General features: G+C 35.5%; 1 protein-coding gene and 1 pseudogene across 3 annotated transcripts in view; both read left to right on the top strand.

Moving 5' to 3' along the window:
• LOC145295970 (uncharacterized) overlaps nucleotides 1-17,448 on the top strand; it is a 295,111-nt gene that overhangs the window by 180,613 nt on the left and 97,050 nt on the right. The window lies entirely within an intron of this gene.
• On the top strand, nucleotides 5,843-9,264 carry LOC145295969 (polyadenylate-binding protein 4-like pseudogene; annotated as a pseudogene). The gene has a single exon (XR_013869929.1). The product of XR_013869929.1 is annotated as a polyadenylate-binding protein 4-like pseudogene (transcript).

The following is a 17,448-nucleotide window of genomic DNA, read 5'->3' as shown; positions in this document are numbered from 1 at the left end:
ACAACAAAAACAAACAAAGAAAACAACTGTCTTATCTGAAGAAAATCGCTTGATTTTAATCTTTCGTACTCTATAAAAAAATAAATATTATTCCATGTTTTTTATGCACTTTTGTATTGAATGTTACTTTTACTTGTATTTTAATGTTACATTTTACCAATTTAATTCAATTTAAAATAATAACAACGAATACGCAACATACTGTAATTAATAAACAATTTATTTTAATGTTTTTTCTTCTTACAAATCATTAGCCCAAAGCTGATATAAAAAGAAAGAATGGCTATCCATAAAGAAGTCTATATAAAATAATTACTTTTATTCGACAATTTATCAATATAACGAAAGAAGGTAAAGATTGAGAGGGCAGTGTCCGAGAACGTTCTAGGTGAAAAAAGAGTTGTTTTGTCTGTAAGGAGAAATTGAATAAACGTGTTTATTTTGGCTGGCGCTTGTGATCGCGTGATCGTGTGATCGCGCGTGCAAAATTATTAAGAGTTGTAGATGTTAGTTTGTCTCTGTTTTGTTAGTACGCGTGTTTATGAAATATGTACAGGAGTTCGGTGAATGGTGTGTATATGTCGTCGCTGGCCTCACAATAGTTCGTGAATGTTTTTTGTCATGTGTGTGCTACCTGCCGATGGCCTAAGTAGGAAATGTCATACACAAGTGTGTTGTATCTGAAAGAAAAGGAAGAAAGAGGAAGAAAACGACGCGTTTGAGTTTTTATAGTACGCGCAAAGTTTTGGGAATGAATATCACTGTGATTTGTTGGAAAAAAAAAACTGTTGATTTGGGCTTTGCTCAATTGAGAGTCAATAGATATAAACAACATTCGCTATCACTGCTGTTTCTAACAACACCATCAACAGCTTATGTGTTAACGAATAGACTAACAGACACGCATGGACATCTTAGTTCAGAGGACTTTTACAAGGGAGTCACCGCTTATCAACGCCTAAAGACGATTCGAGGATAAGGCTTAATGCGTAAACACTGATGATCGATAATGGTGCAAATTGGGTAGAAATTGATTATTTACAAAGACGGTTCAACAAGAATTTGTTTACGTTGAACTTGAAAACAACCATGTTATAGTTTGTTGGAAATCAGTCCTGCAGTATTGTGTTCTGCTGAGGGGTAACTCTAGAAAAGAAGCTTTGTTCATGAAATTTTCGTTTAGTTTTGGGTGCCGATAGAGAGTAAGGGAAAATATTGGTAGTGGTTGTAGCTAGGCGAGTGTTTACCATGAATGTTTTACGGGAGGGTATAGATTGAAGCTCGGCCGAGTACCTGCCATGAAACTAAAAATAGAGCAAAGAAGAACTAGCAACGTCTCTTTTGTGATAAAGAGATAGCAGGGAAGAAAATGCACTCGATATTATTTCAAAACAACTACTTTTTTTTTTTTTTTTTTTAAATAAAACCATTATATTTAATTTTTAAGCGTGGAAAAGAGTCTAAAATGATTTAATAAAAAATTACAATCCATAAAAATCATTTTCAACACGCATTTGCTTTGTTTATCCTCTGACTAATGCATTATGGACATTTAAAAAAAACAATTTATTTAATAAATATTGGAATTTGTCACTCATTTTGCTTGGTTTTCGACCCAATTGTGGAATTAAAATGAACTTTCACTCTTAAATTTTACTTTTAGTTTTTAAATAAAAACTCGGTTCTTTAAGGGGGGGGGGGCTTATTCTCCTTTCAAAACTATATATCCATGATTCACAGTCCGAAAATCTATTTTTAGTTGATATTTATCCTATAGTTGCCTAATTTTCTTACTTTGTCAAAATTGCCTAATTTTCCGTAATTTAATTTTTCTAAATCCCCTGTTGTTTATGCTTTCTCTTTTTTTTTTCATTTTTCTTAAACTTTTTCTTCTAGGGGATGGGACATCCAACCAGATGTCTGACATTTACCCCTATTTTAGTGAGTCCAACCAAGAGATCTTTTCAGGATTCTAGCCGTCCCTTTCAGTGCAATCGTTTGTATTTCACTTGCACTTGGTTCACCGGGTATGCTTGCTATGTACTTTTTAAAGTTCTTTTTCATAATCCCAGTTGCACCTATGATGACTGGTATAATTGAAACGTCTTTTAATTTCCAATTTCGTTTCATATCATACATAAGTCCTTGATACTTTGTAATCTTTTCCCACTCAACTCTGTTAAGGCCTGTATCATTGGGTACACTGACCTCTATTACGGTCGCTTTTTTGTTTGCTCTGTCCCAAATCACTATATCTGGTTTAACAGCTGCATTTTCAAGATATGTAGCAGTAGGGATTATGTAGTCATAGTGAATAGTGTAGTTGTCATTCCCAACTGTTCGTTCGGGTATATGTTCCCAGGAGTTTTTACTACACTGAATGTTGAGTTTCTTACATATCTTCCAGTGAAGGTATTTGCAAACTCCGTTATGGCGATCTGTATGAGACCGCAAATGTGAGCCTGCAACACCACCACCTTAGATCAGTGCAACAGTTGTCGGTAGCTACCCAACAGATAACCCTTACAGCACAAAGTCCAACAGAAGTGCATCACTCTATATTCTTATGAATGCGTGCGTGTGCGTGTTTGGAAATAATAACCCATACGAAAACGAAATTTCGGATCGACTAACCTTTAACAAAACTGGCTAATTAAATAGTATAAGAGCCCCCCCCCCTTCATTAGATATGCAATGTCAATTTTTCTATGGATTTTTTTTTCCGATGTTACATGATCATACCTGTTTCTTTCAAAGTAAAATTTCTTGATTTTCTGGGAAGTATACATAATGAAAAATTCGATACTGACATAGAAGTAATTGGTCGTTGCTGCATAACGAAACACGTCTGTAAAATGTATGGAAGTTTGATAATTTAAACGAACTGAAATGGTAAGATAAATAAAATCTTTGAACTTAGAATGTACCTATATATATATATATATATATATATATATATATATATATATATATATATATATATATATATATATTTAATTATCCGACAATGAGTACAAATAAAACAAGAAAGACCTTATTCAATGGAGTTTTGAAAACTGCAATTCTTCTCATTAGAGGAAAGAGGTTTGCAAAATATACAATAAGATTTGCAGGTTAATGCATTAAAAGAAACTACAAATATGAAATTACTCATACTTGCATTAAAAGGTTATTAAACAGTTAGTGACAGTTTATAGGGATTCAAAGAGATTAAGAGAGCAGGATCTTGAGCGCGTGGTACAGTGGGGGAAGAGGTGGCTGGTTATTTTTAATGCATCTAAAACCAAATTCTTATCTTTACATCATCAATGCTCTGATCCTCAACTGGCATCAATTGAAATGGATGGCTCTCGTCTTGGGGAGGCCCCATGTTTTGACAGCTTCTGGGTTTTACCTTTACTCCTGATCTGAAATGGAACATGTACATCAAGTCTGTTGCCAAGGTCGCTGGGAAATGATGAGATCCTTCTACCACTCCAGAAGATATCCCACTACTAATGCAATTCTCTTTCTATATAAAGCCAAGTACGTCCAAGAATGGAGTACTGCTGCCATATTTGGGCAGGAGCTGCTAAAAACAGCCTATCCTGCCTTGACAGAGTACAAAATAGACTTCGTGGCTTAGTGGGGGATGCCCCTTTCTCTTCCCCGCAACCTCTCTTCCACAGAAGAGTCGTTGCGAGCCTGTCTTTGTTTTATCGTTATTTCCTTGGGAAGTGCTCGTCTGAGCTCCAATCTCTGGTCTCCCGTTGCCAATCTTTCATGATAAACACCCGTTTAGCTGAAACCACTGTCAATAATTTTCCCCACTCTTTATCTGTGCCTAAATCAAAACGTAGATTCCATGAACAAAGCTTCTTTCTTAGAAGTGCACGCCTGTGGAACTCTCTTCCGTTTGTCTGTTTCACACATGACTACAACTTGGATGTCTTCAAGTCTAACATAAACAAATTCCTGGTGAACTGTCCCCTTAAGTAAGACACTTAATCAAATCTCCAATACTAATGATTACTACGACACTATCCCATTGATTACTGTACACGCAATAACCCTTATCCCCGAGTGGCTTGCGGACCTTGATAAGTGGTGACCCCCATGTAAAAAAAAAAAAAAAGTTGTCGGAAGAGAATCCCAGCAGAGTGCTTGATTATTAAGAAAATATCACAATAATGATTATAAGAATAGCAGTATAGCTACATTCCAAGTTTCAAATATTTATTTTATATTTATTTATCTTACTAAAAGATTCTTTCAGCATATCAAAGCATTGATACAATTTTTTCAGATCTATTTCATTGCGCAGAAACAATCAATTATTACTATGCCAATACCGAATCTTTTTGTGTGTAAGTAAAATAGTATTTGCTTTGCTTACAATGAAATATGTATGAGAATATAATGTCGGAAAATAAAAATTCCATAGAAGACCCAACGTATTTATTTAGGTAGCCATCTTAGTTTTGACATAGTAACAATTAATTGTTCCCGTGTAACGAAACAGATCTGTAAATGTGTATCGAAGTTTTGATATGCTGAAAAAAAAACTTTTTGGTAAGAAAAATAAATATTTGGGACTTGAAACCTAGCTATACTTTTATCTTTTTTATACATGCTCTATTATATTTAACAAACATTGAGCTTTTTAACAAAAAGGATTAGTGTGCACAAAGGGTGAAATCTAATCGAGAAAGCATATTCCCTCCCCAAATACACATTATATATATATATATATATATATATATATATATATATATATATATATATATATATATATATATAGGCATCTACATGCATTACTGTTTCGCAGCTCATCATATATATATATATAAATGTATATATATATATATATATATATATATATATATATATATATATATATATATATTATTGAAAAGTAAGTATAAAAGTCTCCGACTATAACATATGGCAAATAAGTTCTTTTGCCAATCGAAAAAACTCGAAGAAGGTCTTCAAAGGCTTTATTTCATATACCACTTTCGAAATTACTCTGACAAAACAAAAAAAAATCTGTCACCTAATTGGGGTCGGGAATGGAGATTACGAAAAAAGAGTGGGTTAAAAAAAAACGATGGGGGGGGGGGTAATATTTTATTAAAAGAAAAACTGATGAAAAATCCTTACAATATAAAACTTGAATAAGTTATAGTATCAAACTCCTCCCCGCCTGCCCACTTCTTTGGCAGATAAGCCTATTTTCCAGCCGAAAAAATATGTAGGTCACAAAATTTTCAAAATCACGCAATCTGTCATCTAATTTTAGAACGGGAAGGGAATTATCAAACAGAAATTTAGTTATAAAAACTAGCTTAAATATGATATTTTAATTTATCCAGATTTCGTATATACTATTATAGAGTTGTGATTTCAAAAGTAAAAAAAAAAAAATATCTAGGTGCCATCACCTAGAATCGAAACTGAAACTGCAGCATGCAAAGCTGGTGTACCAACGTGACACGCATATTAACTGATTAAACATTAAAAATAAACTAAGATGAATGTACAAAATATATAACGATTTTTTCAATTTTTACCTTTTTTTGACCCCTTAAAAACTATTTTAACCGGCTAAAGACCCATAAAAGAATGGTCCATTAAAAATCCAATCATTTGAGGCTCCTAGTGTAGCTCTGCGACTTTTAGCTTCGGGGGAGGTAGAGTTTGAAAATATGGAGACAGACAGACAGACATCTAGTCTTTTATATATTAAATTAAAAATAAACGGGAATGGGTGAAGAAAAAAATAAGGAGGGGTGGGGCTCATCATATCATACATACATACGGACCCCCTTTTCTTGGATGAAACCAATATTTGAACGCTCTAATAAAGAAACGACATTCTCGTGACGTCACTGTCCGATTTGCACTGTGATTCGCTGAATCTATTTTTAAATAACAACTTAATCGCATTCTGTTATTGAACGGATCTGGATTTTTAAAACAAGTGTCCTTTGTAACGAACACGAAAGAAGTCAGCAGAATGGACATCGGTAGAACTTCTCTTTACGTCGGAGACTTACTTCCTGGGGTAACTGAAGCTAACTTGTATGATAAGTTCGTTCATATAGGAGCAATCGAATCCGTGCGCGTCTGTCGGGATATGGTTAACAAGAAGTCGCTCGGCTACGCTTACATCAATTTTCAGAATCCCAAAGACGCGGCGACCGCTCGAGATACAATGAATTTCAGCATGATACTGGGTCGCCCGATGCGTATTATGTGGTCACAGAGAGACCCGGCTCTTCGCAAATCTGGAAAAGGTAATATTTTTATTAAAAACCTTGATCCTAGCATTGACGATAAGACTCTATATGACACTTTCAAGGCATTTGGTCCTATTCTTTCAAGCAAAATAATATCTGATGAGCACGGTTCTAAAGGCTACGGTTTTGTGCATTTTGAAAACGAAAAATGTGCACTAGACGCCATTGAAAAGGTAAATGGTATCACCTTAAATGGCAAGAAAGTTTACGTTGCGAAATTCGTTCCCAAGAACGAACGACTGAAGGAAAAATACAAGTTCAGCAACGTATTCGTCAAGAACTTCGGACATGACATAGACGATGATGGGTTGCGCTCTTTGTTTGCGAAGTTTGGCAACATTATTAGTTACAAAATCATGCGAGACGATGCCGGTCTATCTAAAGGGTTTGGCTTCGTAAGTTTTGAGAAAACTGAAGACGCTGAAAAGGCTGTAAACGAATTGGATGGCTTCGAGCTGAACGGTAGAACGTTATTCATCGGAAGAGCGCAAAAGTCTGAAGAACGCCAGCGGATGTTAAAGGACAAATTCGAGCAACAGAAGGTCGATAAAAAATCCCCGTACCAAGGCGTTAACTTGTACATCAAGAATCTCGATGATGACGTCACCGAAGACCATCTTCGTAGAGAGTTCTCTGGTTTTGGTAATGTGACCAGCGTTAGGATCATGACTCAGAATGGAGGGTCGAAAGGTTTCGGGTTCGTATGTTTTAGTAACGCTGAAGAGGCTACAAAAGCTATTGAAGGAATGAATGGTCGAATCATATCAACGAAACCACTCTACGTGTCCTTAGCCTTAAGTAAGGAAGAACGAAGACAGCTGGCTGCACATCAGAATCGGACTTCCCATAACAACCCTGACTATTTTGTACCAAACACGCAACCCTACTCTCATAACTTGCCGCCACAGATGCATGTCGGAGTATCACGCTGGCAAGTAGTCCAACAGGTTCAAAATAACGTAGGATATAATCGTGGCCCTCCAGTGCCTGTTCGACAACAAAGGCCTTCTCGTAATACCCGGCCAATTACTGGCCAGTCAACCAATCCAAGAATGCCTTTTCATCCACCTGCCAATAACCAACATCCCATGATGCTGAGACAGCACTACGATTCTGGCAACCATAATCCTCGGAACATGACAGCACCGCCACCACTTATTCAACGTATGCACGGTGTCCATCACCCCCCTATGATGCCTCCTCAGAACAATCAAATTAACTACAAACAAATGCCTCTACCGCCAATGCCTGTTATGCCGTTGACACACTCTCAAATCCGACCGAAGACCAACTCTGACACGTACGACAAAAGTCTCGACACGTTGTCTTCAGCTTCTGTTCCAGAACAGAAGGATATCTTGGGCGAACGGCTTTATGCGGAAGTGGCAAAGCTGAACAACGACTTTGCAGGCAAAATAACCGGCATGTTGCTGGAATTGGATACCGCCGACATACTCCATCTTCTAGAGTCGCCGATGGTACTTCGCGAAAAGGTTCGGGAAGCTGAAACAGTTCTCCAACAAACCCCAAGGGACAAAGTGCGTGACTTGATTTTGCGCAATGGAGTTAAGCAGACGTTCGACAATTCTGTGTTGCCCAACTATACTTGAAAAATATTGTGCAATTAAATTTGTATAATTTTATATTGGCTTGTTACATTCACGGACACTTCTGCAAACTAAGCTAAACTTTAATAACCTAGTATCCGTTCTAATAAAAAAAATATCGTATCAATTTTTAACTGTAGACCCTTTACATGTTAGTTTCTCTGTAGAACTTGGCTTTATCCAAACTTTTTCGTAAATGAAGAGTCTTAAGTGATATTTGTCACATGTAAAACCATAAAAACTCTAAGATTTCCGACTTCCAATTTCATAGTTAAAACACTGCAGACACTCCTTTTTCTTGGCCTTGTAGTCTAATTTTTAATCCCTCCCCCTTCCTATGAAAAAAAACTTGTTATTGGCTTTTAAGTTACGCAATCGTTTTCATTGTCACTTTTTTTAACCATTAAAACTTTTTGCATAATAAAATTAAAAAAAAAAAACAAAGAAATATTGAAATATTATTCCGTTTTTCTTTTTCTTTGTAAGGAAATTTACTGCTGTAGAAAACTTTATTTTTCGGTATTTTTAGACTCTTCAGTCTTCAAACCGTTTTCCTCCACGTATTCTGAACCGTTAAAAGTGAATGTTATTTAAACTCATCGAGTTAGGGTTATTTGCAATGGTTCAACGCCAAAGATTTTTCTGTGAGTACTTGAGAAAATGCCTAGAGCCACTCGATTGCAGATTGGAGTCTTTTTTATAAAATTTTCTTACATTAAAGGGATTAGCGTTAAGACTAAAGGCAAGGTAGAAGTTAATTTAATTTTTATATATTAACATATGCGTATTTGAATTAAAATCCCTTTAGTATTACGCATAAAATCTAAAACTCTTTAAATGACTAAAAATCTATTCTCTGCTTATTTATGTCACCATATTTGTCGACGGGATAGACCAGATGATTTATACAGATTTGTCCAACCTTATCTTTATGAAAGCAAACCCGTTTGACAGATGACTTTTAAAATATTTTCGATTCCTAATCGATGCGTTCTTTATTTCAAACGCCCTGCCCCTCTTCGGCAATTTATCTACATACTAAAGTTGCCTAATTGGTATGTGGAAGTTTTCGATCCTTTCATAATGTTCAACTGCCAATCACTCGCTATTCCCTACCTTAAGTGCCTTAATATGCGATGACAATGTTTTATTCGCCTCTTTTCCAGGTTACACACAAGGTTACGTATGATTTTTCAAACTGCTCTCTCTGGTCTACAAATGTCTGAATAGCCCGATCCCCCCCCTCAGCACTCTCCGGTAGGAGCGCCTCGGGCGATTAACAAACTAATCGGTTCTCAGAAAGTAAAGTCTGCGAGAGCAGAACTGATAACTGCTATACTTTAGTCTGTCAGCAACATAGCCACTGTCGGATTGATTGTCAAATATGTATCCCAATTTGTACGAACGTCCACCAAAACTGTGCCAACGTTAGTAATTATGTATACGTGCGTGTTTGTTACTTATGGAAAGAGTCGACGTGTTTGAAGCCAATGCCTTTAGATTTATAAAATCCTATGCTATACATTTTCAGGTGCTTCTGCATTTATCGGCCGGCGATTTTCACTAAGTTGGCTCGGGCTCTCTCAGCAGCTGGCGGAAATAACCGGCGAACACTTTTTTTTTTTTTTTTTTTTTTTAAGAAAAAAATAATCGCATGGGTTAAGGTTAGATATTTGTAATTTTTATTGTATTTCCATGTCTTTCCTATCCATTTTCTCGTAGCTGTTTAACACTTCGCGATCGGCCGCTTCCAGTTATTCGTGAGCATCCGAGAAGTCGAACTCGAAACTTCGTGAAAACCGTGGGTCTGTAGATACAGAAGTACTTATTTTCTTAATTATTTCCGTAATTATGAGGAACTAATTTCCTGTATGTAAATAAGTATCTATACGTCGACCTGTAAGTTATTTTGTTTCTCTCTTGGAAGTTAGGCACAAGATCAGGTGTGGCTTTAATGAAAGTTTTGCACTTCAGTTTAATCAAAACATTAAAAAAAATGAAAATATTGAAAAATTGTACGTACCAGTTATGGAACTAAGTTTTCAATTAAATCACTTAATTAGATCAAGTAGCGCTTTTATTTATTTATTTTTTTTCCTCAAATCACATTTTGCGGTCGATCGTATTCCGCCATCTTGCCTATTTTCGCGGACGAAGGAACGCCAAGAGATAACTATCACCACTTATAGTTTGTCAAAATTTGACGAGATTATTTTGAAACATGGGCAGAAAAATGCCTAGATAAATTTTTTTTTCACTTACAAGTTTGTCCCTTGTAAATCCCTTTTTCGTTTTGTCAACCCTCTTCCCCGTCCGCGAAATTGATAAGATGGCCGGGATACGATTGATCTCATTAAATTTTTTTTCCTTTGTGTAAAAAAAAAAAAAAAGTGAATTTTTATTTATGAAGCAGGTACGTACAATATAATTTTTCAATATTTTCATTTCATACCGAAAGTTTGATACGATCTGGAGTTGAACTAAGCAGCCAGTATTGTTAACCATCGTGTAAGTTCTAGCCGAGGTTTAAATTTCGGTCATTTATTTTAAGATAAGTTCATTTATGGAATGTGCACTGCGAAAACTGAGTACAAATTTAAAAGGTGCTTTGGATTACAATTTCTGTTAAAACTAATTGTATGTATTACTTTTAAGTTTAACCTTTTCATGCACGATTTATTTATTTATTTTTTATTTATTTTTTTACAGAAATTATACTTGTGATTTAACTTTCTTAAACTACGTGCCTTCAAATTGAACTGACTTCTGAAAAAAAAAACAACCTTCAACGACTAATGACAGGCAAAATGTATTCCTCGTTGTCGATTACTTCCATAAAAAAAAATCTATAGAATAGAGCAAATCGGAACATAACTTTTCTGTTTGCTGTGCGACGACAGTATCTTATTTTTTTTTTTTTTTACCAGTGATCACCACTTATCAAGGCCCGGAAGCCACTCAGGGATAAGGGTTATTGCAAGTACATTGCGTTAGTGTGGAGATTTGAAGTGTTTACTTAAGGGGGCGGTTCATTAGGAATTTGTTAACATTGGACTTGAAGACATAAGTTGTAGTCCGGTGGGAAGCAGGCAGACGGAACAGTTCCACAGGCGTGCAGTTCTAAGAAAGCTTTGTTCATGGAATCCGCGTTTTGATTTAGGCACGGATAAAGAGTGGGGGAAATTTTTCACAGTGGATTCAGCTAGACTGGTGTTTTTCGTGAAAGATTGGCGAGGGGGGACCAGAGATTGGAGTTCAGAGGAGCACCTGCCATGGAAATAACGATAAAACAAGGATAGGCTCGCAACGTCTCTTCTGTGGGAGAGAGGTTGCAGGGTAGAGAAAAGGGCATCCCCTACTAAGCCACGAAGTCTATTTTGTACTCTGTCAAGGCAGGATAGGCTGTTTTTAGCAGCTCCTGCCCAGATATGGCAACAGTATTCCATCCTTGGAGTCAGCTGAAAACTGTCAAGTTTCTTGACTGACATAAAATCTACACAAAGGTTGTAGTCTAATTTTAGTGTCCTTACCCACTCCTCGCATTCCTGGGACTTTATTTTTTATTTGTTGTCATAGTAGATTTAATTGTCGGTTTAATGATTTTTAATTTATCTAAAAGTTTACAATATGACATGCAAAATTTCCTTTGCTATTTTATTTTGCTTCACATAATGTTAATACTTTCCACACCTACTTTTCTCACTTTTAGATGCATAATACTGATTTTCATAGAAACGATTCCTCATTTAGTATTTTACAAAGGCATCATAAAACTATTTAAAAAATTTTTTCCCCCGAGTTCTTTGATCGCTATCGTTATACACTGTCAATTTTTTTTTTTTTAATATTGTATTCGTTTTAAATAAATATCTACTTTTCGCCTGCTTAGAGAACTGGCAGAAAGAATTGCATGTAGTGTAATTTAAAATTTTTTTCTCTCTATTTCATACATAAATACTAAGTTTTTAACGCCAATAAGTTTGGTATGTCTTTTTTTTTTTCTTAGCTACACATATCGTCTTTCCGATAGAATTAAATGGATCAGCAAATTACGTGATTACCACTTTTCTTTACTAATTTTATATATTCACCCAAAGTGTCCACTATCTGAAAAAGAAAATGCTCGCAAAACTTCGATTTACGAAGAACATAATTGTATTAAAGGTGTAGCGGTTACAGGTTGATAAACTGTTATTTTTCGTGTAACTTTGTTTCCACGCGATTGATCTATTATTCAATGAAAAAGCTTTGCCTGTTATGTACTCCTGCTTTCAAATCATTTTGAGTGAAGGGAGATGGCGGTGATCTTATGGTATTATTACCATACATTCTAATGGGTACTGATTAGAGGTCACCATTTCGGTAGGCTCCCACTTCGGGGCGCCTCCGATAACAGGAAGAACTGGAGCGCTGAAATAGAAAGAAATACTGGTAAAAGAAGACATTGTCTTATAAAAATGAGGACGTGTAACGCGACTTATGAATTCATGAGGTTTTATATATCCAATATGTGTTTTCCCGAAACTCGGGTTACAAAGAAAGACAGTGCATTTTGTGAAGTCTGTATTAATGTTCAATGCTCCTCTTGGCTACCTAACGGGAGCTGAGGCGTGTGTTCTGTCTCTAGTCGCCGTGGAAATAAGGACGTTTCCTTCACTCTAATGTCCCACGTAAACCGTTCTCGCTTTTCATTGGCTGGAACCTCTGATGACATATAAGAAAGGAAGAGAGAACTAAGGTGAGAATACAGCCTAGTCTCGTAGTAGTAGCAGCTCGATACAGTCTAATGGTTAAAGACAAGGACTGACTACCTGCGTATTCCAAGTTCGAATCCAGTTCGTTTCACAAAAATCTTAGACTTAGGATGTTGGCAACCTTCTCGTAGTCCCTCTCGTAAATACCCGATGTCATTCTAGAAAGAATGCTGATTAGAAAAATATCGTGGGAACCAATGCAAACAATAGAATCTTTGGATTCAAATGATTTTGATTGAAGATGTCAACCCGAGCTGATGTGCGATATTGAAACTTTCCTTAAGCTGTGACGTCAGAACATTTCATAACTTTCTAATGTTGGTTTAGTAAAGCGTTTCTCGTTGAAATTCATTTGTGATTAGGCATATTTCTCATTTCCACAAAGATTCATGCCCAGTCTACATTTCATTGTTTTACATTAATTCTTTATTTATACTAACGAGTTAACAAAAATTTTTTTACTTGGGACTCACCACTTATCAAGACCCAAAGGACACTCGAGGATAAGGGTTAATGAATGTAAGTTGATAGTGTAGTAATCGTTAATTACGTAGATTGGGTAGAATTTAATTATGGGGACGACTCAATAAGAACTTGTTTACATTGGATTTGAAGGCTATCATGTTGTAGTCAACCGTGAAGCAGGCCAGCAGAAGTGTTCCACAGGCGGGCAATTCTGAGAAAGAAACTTTGTTCATGGAATCTGCGTTTAGATTTAGGCACAGTTAGAGAGTAGGGGAAACCGCATATAGTGGTTATAGCTGGTCCGGTGTTTTTTTTGTGAAAGTTTGGCAAGGGGGAACCATAGATTGGAGTTCAGTCGAGCACTAGCGATGCTGTATACTGGATTTGAGGTAAACGAAAATATATTAATGTAGTATAGATAACTTGTGTTGGAAATGAAGGAGAGTTCAGAGTGGGCGAGAACGTTATAGGTGAAAGGTGTTTTGTACATAAGGAGAAATTGAGTACACTTGTTCATTTGTTGTCAACATGTGCGTAAATGGAATAGCTATTGTAGACGTGTGTATATTAACGCGCGCCTATTTTGTTAGTGTGTATACGAATTCGTTTAACTGTGTGTACTTTCGTTATACTTAGTTGTTCGTATGTGTCTCTCGTCATGTGTGTTATTTACTGTTTGGCCTAAAAAAAAAAAAAAACTAAATAAGATGTGTCGTATGCATGTGTTGTTTTTGAAATAAAAATACTGGAAAAAGGGAGAAAACTGTTTTGGATTTTATAGTTGGCGTTCGGGGGTGAATATTTTTGGAGTCTGCGACTGTTTGAAAGAAACTGCCGATTGGAGACTTTTTCCAATTGAAAATCAATACATAAAAAAAATATTCACTGTCACTGCTGCTTCTAATATATCCATCCACCAGATGAAGTTGTATCCATACCTCACAAATATGTATTTTTGAAAAATGAGTACAGACCTGATATACTCTTTTTTTTTTTTTTTTTACAAAGGAGTCATCACTTATCAAGGCCTGGAGGACACTCGAGGATAAATGTTAATGAGTTAACCTTAAAACTGTCACTAAATATGCTACTTCTATCATCCTTTCTTTTTCATGCTTAACGTCGGAGGTGGGGTGTTAGAGCTTATATTTTAACACCAGAGCCTTGCTTGCTTGGGATCTGACCTTTTTGTCTGAAAGTATTGCTTGGTTCAGTTTTTAGGAGGCCATCCTTCCAGGCATTACTTCCTCCCTCGGAAACAGTTGGTTAACTACTAGGAAATGCCGATGGACCTTATTACAGTTATTTTGTTGTCTCTTAGAATGTTTCCTCTGTGGAACTAGTTGTTTTTTTTTTTTTTTTTTTACCCCCCCCCCCCCCCCGCCTTCATATTAAACTGATTTCGTGCCTACCTTTGCAGTGAAAAGTGAATACCAATTGGTGTAGGGCTACTTTTTGAATTGTATCCCCAGCCAGATTACACATTCGGTAACTTTTCCTCTGAGGATAAGAGCCATTTTTTTTAAACACCATGGAATAAGGAAATTTAAGTTTTTCAACTTGTTTCTTATCAAATAATAAATTGCTGCAAATTCTAATTTGCAGAGTTTCAATTGATTTTTTCCATATATATATGTATATATATTTCATGTTTATGAAATGAATAATAAACTTAAAGCAAATATAAATATTAATATTTATAACATTCCTAACCAAAAAGCTCAATATTCGAGATAGAGCATTGATATAAATAACTCCGTATAAACTCTGTAAATTAGAAATTGCAACAATTTATCATTCGGCAAGGAATACAAAAATGTAATTATAATACATTGTTGTAATTTCTAATTTAAAGAGTTTATATTGAATTCCTTATATATACTATTAGATGAAAGATGAGGAATAAAAGTTATATATAACTTTGTTATATGATCAGAACAATAAGAAAAAAACTTAGGGGAAATTTAAGAAAAAAAAAACCCTCTTTAGGCCATGCCATTGCGAAGCTACTCACCAGAAGAGAAGGGCCAGAATTATGCAAAACTGGCTTGGTTTAGAAATGAAATGAGAATGAATGATTAGGATAAAATCGTAAACAATAATTAAGTCCAACATATAAGGGTAAATGAGAAGGGTAGTATATATGTAGGTAATATTTAAAAAAATATATAGGTCACTATTAATTGCTATAACTTTGAATTACTTATGCGCATATATATATATATATATATATGAAATATATATATGTTAATAATTTACCTGAAACGTACTCGGTTTGTATATACCAATCGTAATGGATTAAAAAATCTTTCTCATAAAGTTTTTTATAATAAAAAAAAAAAAAAAATTAAAGTCAGTATGACAATAATCTTTGAAACGAGAAGGAACGGCAAAGCCTGTCGGTTACATGAACCATGTAAGTTGTCCAAAATGGTGTTTTTATTATTATTATTATTATTTTTTTTTTTTTAAGGTAAACATCTGATGAGCACGAGACTAAACATGCAGCAATAACATAATTTTGCAAACTTGTTAATCGCAATACGAAACAATAGTGTAATGAATACCTTTTGAAAAGTAATGACGAACTGAGAAAACTTGATATTTAGAACTTGAAGAATTATTATATTGCACTAATATATATATATATATATATATATATATATATATATAATCATCCAAATGAACAGATATCTAATAAGGAATTGTCACGTTGATATAAGAGAAACAAAATTAGCATGCATCTTTGTTGATTGATTGCTTTTGAGGAAGCAGTTCGTGTATCGATTGATTTCTACCTCGGTTCAATAACCGATTTCTATCTAATATGAAACACAGAACTCTTTTCTGCTCTCTCTTCGGGCCAAAATAATAATAAAAAAAAACTCCTTTTCTTTTTCTCCGCTATTTTTAACCTTTCCTTGTTCATCGCTCAAAATGAGCGATATATTCCATCTCTGCAAAGGGCGACTGATATTTCCTTTCTGTTTGTTTGTGTTAAAGAAAGAAGCTAAAAATATAACTGGCGCTCCCCCTTCCGTCCATCTGTCTTGTGTACATCGAACATAAAACGCTATCAGTTGAAATTCTCGCTATCAGATTTGATCTGCCTAATCGATACTTGATTCAATCTGATCACTGAGGTACGGAATTCACACAATGAAAACGGAATTCCAATCTATTTCATTGATTATATACTATATCTGGCCATATATATCATTCGGTGCAGAGTAATAATGGCACAGGTAACATGGCATAAGTGGATGGATTGGAAAAATGGCACTGCGCAAGAACATAGAACAGTACTTCACAACCCTTTTCTGTATTTAGTTGTAGATATGTTAATGTATATTATTAGGTGATGGCTGTGTAAGTAAGGGACCAGCATGTTAAATAAACTCAGGGGCGAATTAAAAATATAAGGTTAGGGTTGTGTGTATATATAATATTAAACGAAATATGAGAAATAAGTTATATATAACTTTATTATATTACCAGAACAATGGGGAAAATTAAGAAAAAACACTTTAGGCCATGCCATTTCGATTAACCATTTCATGTTGTACCTACTTTTAATTATTATCTACCATATTACCCTATTTTTTTATTATTTTTTTTTTTTTATTCAATTTTCACCCCAAACAAGGCACAGTGCCACTTTGAAGCAGGGGGCTACTATTAGGGAATTAATTAGCAGGGTCATTATGAAGGGAGAAGAGTAGAAAGATGTTTGTTAACATTACATTTGAACTTCTGCATATCATTGCAGTTGGGAAAGCAGAATCCCGGAAGGGAGTTCCAAAGACCCGCAGTAAACGGCTTTCTTGCACCTAGGGATCTCTACTGTAAAGGGATGAGACTTAGTAGCTTGTCGGGTTTGTCGGGGGTAGTTACGTCGGGGAGGTACAAGTGTTTGCAGTTCGTCAGAGCATTCACCATTAACGTATTTGTAGAACAGGCAGAGGGATGCAACATCTCGTCGATGGGACAGAGGTTGAAGCCTAGATGACAGTTCAGGACCTATCAGGTTGGCGACTCTTTTTTGAACCCTGTCCAGGAGCGAGAGACAAGCAGCAGATGCACCAGCCCAGATGTGACAACAGTACTCCATACATGGGCGAATGGTTGCCTTATAGAGGTATAGGATACTGGCAGGCGTAAGTAGTTTTCTAGCACGGTAGAGGGAGCCAACCTTCCTCGCAGCAGCCTTCATTCTCATTTCATATCTAAATGTCATTAAGCCAGTTTTTTTTATATTTGCATTTTGTATAATTTTGGTCTTTGTCCTTTTCTGATGAGAAGCTCTTACCTCCGAAATACCATAGCATAAAGAGATATTTT

This window comes from Euprymna scolopes, chromosome 16 (genome assembly GCF_053919585.1).
Source record: "Euprymna scolopes isolate OS-2025 chromosome 16, ASM5391958v1, whole genome shotgun sequence".
Taxonomy (NCBI): domain Eukaryota; kingdom Metazoa; phylum Mollusca; class Cephalopoda; order Sepiida; family Sepiolidae; genus Euprymna; species Euprymna scolopes.
This window is presented reverse-complemented; position numbering and strand designations above follow the sequence as displayed.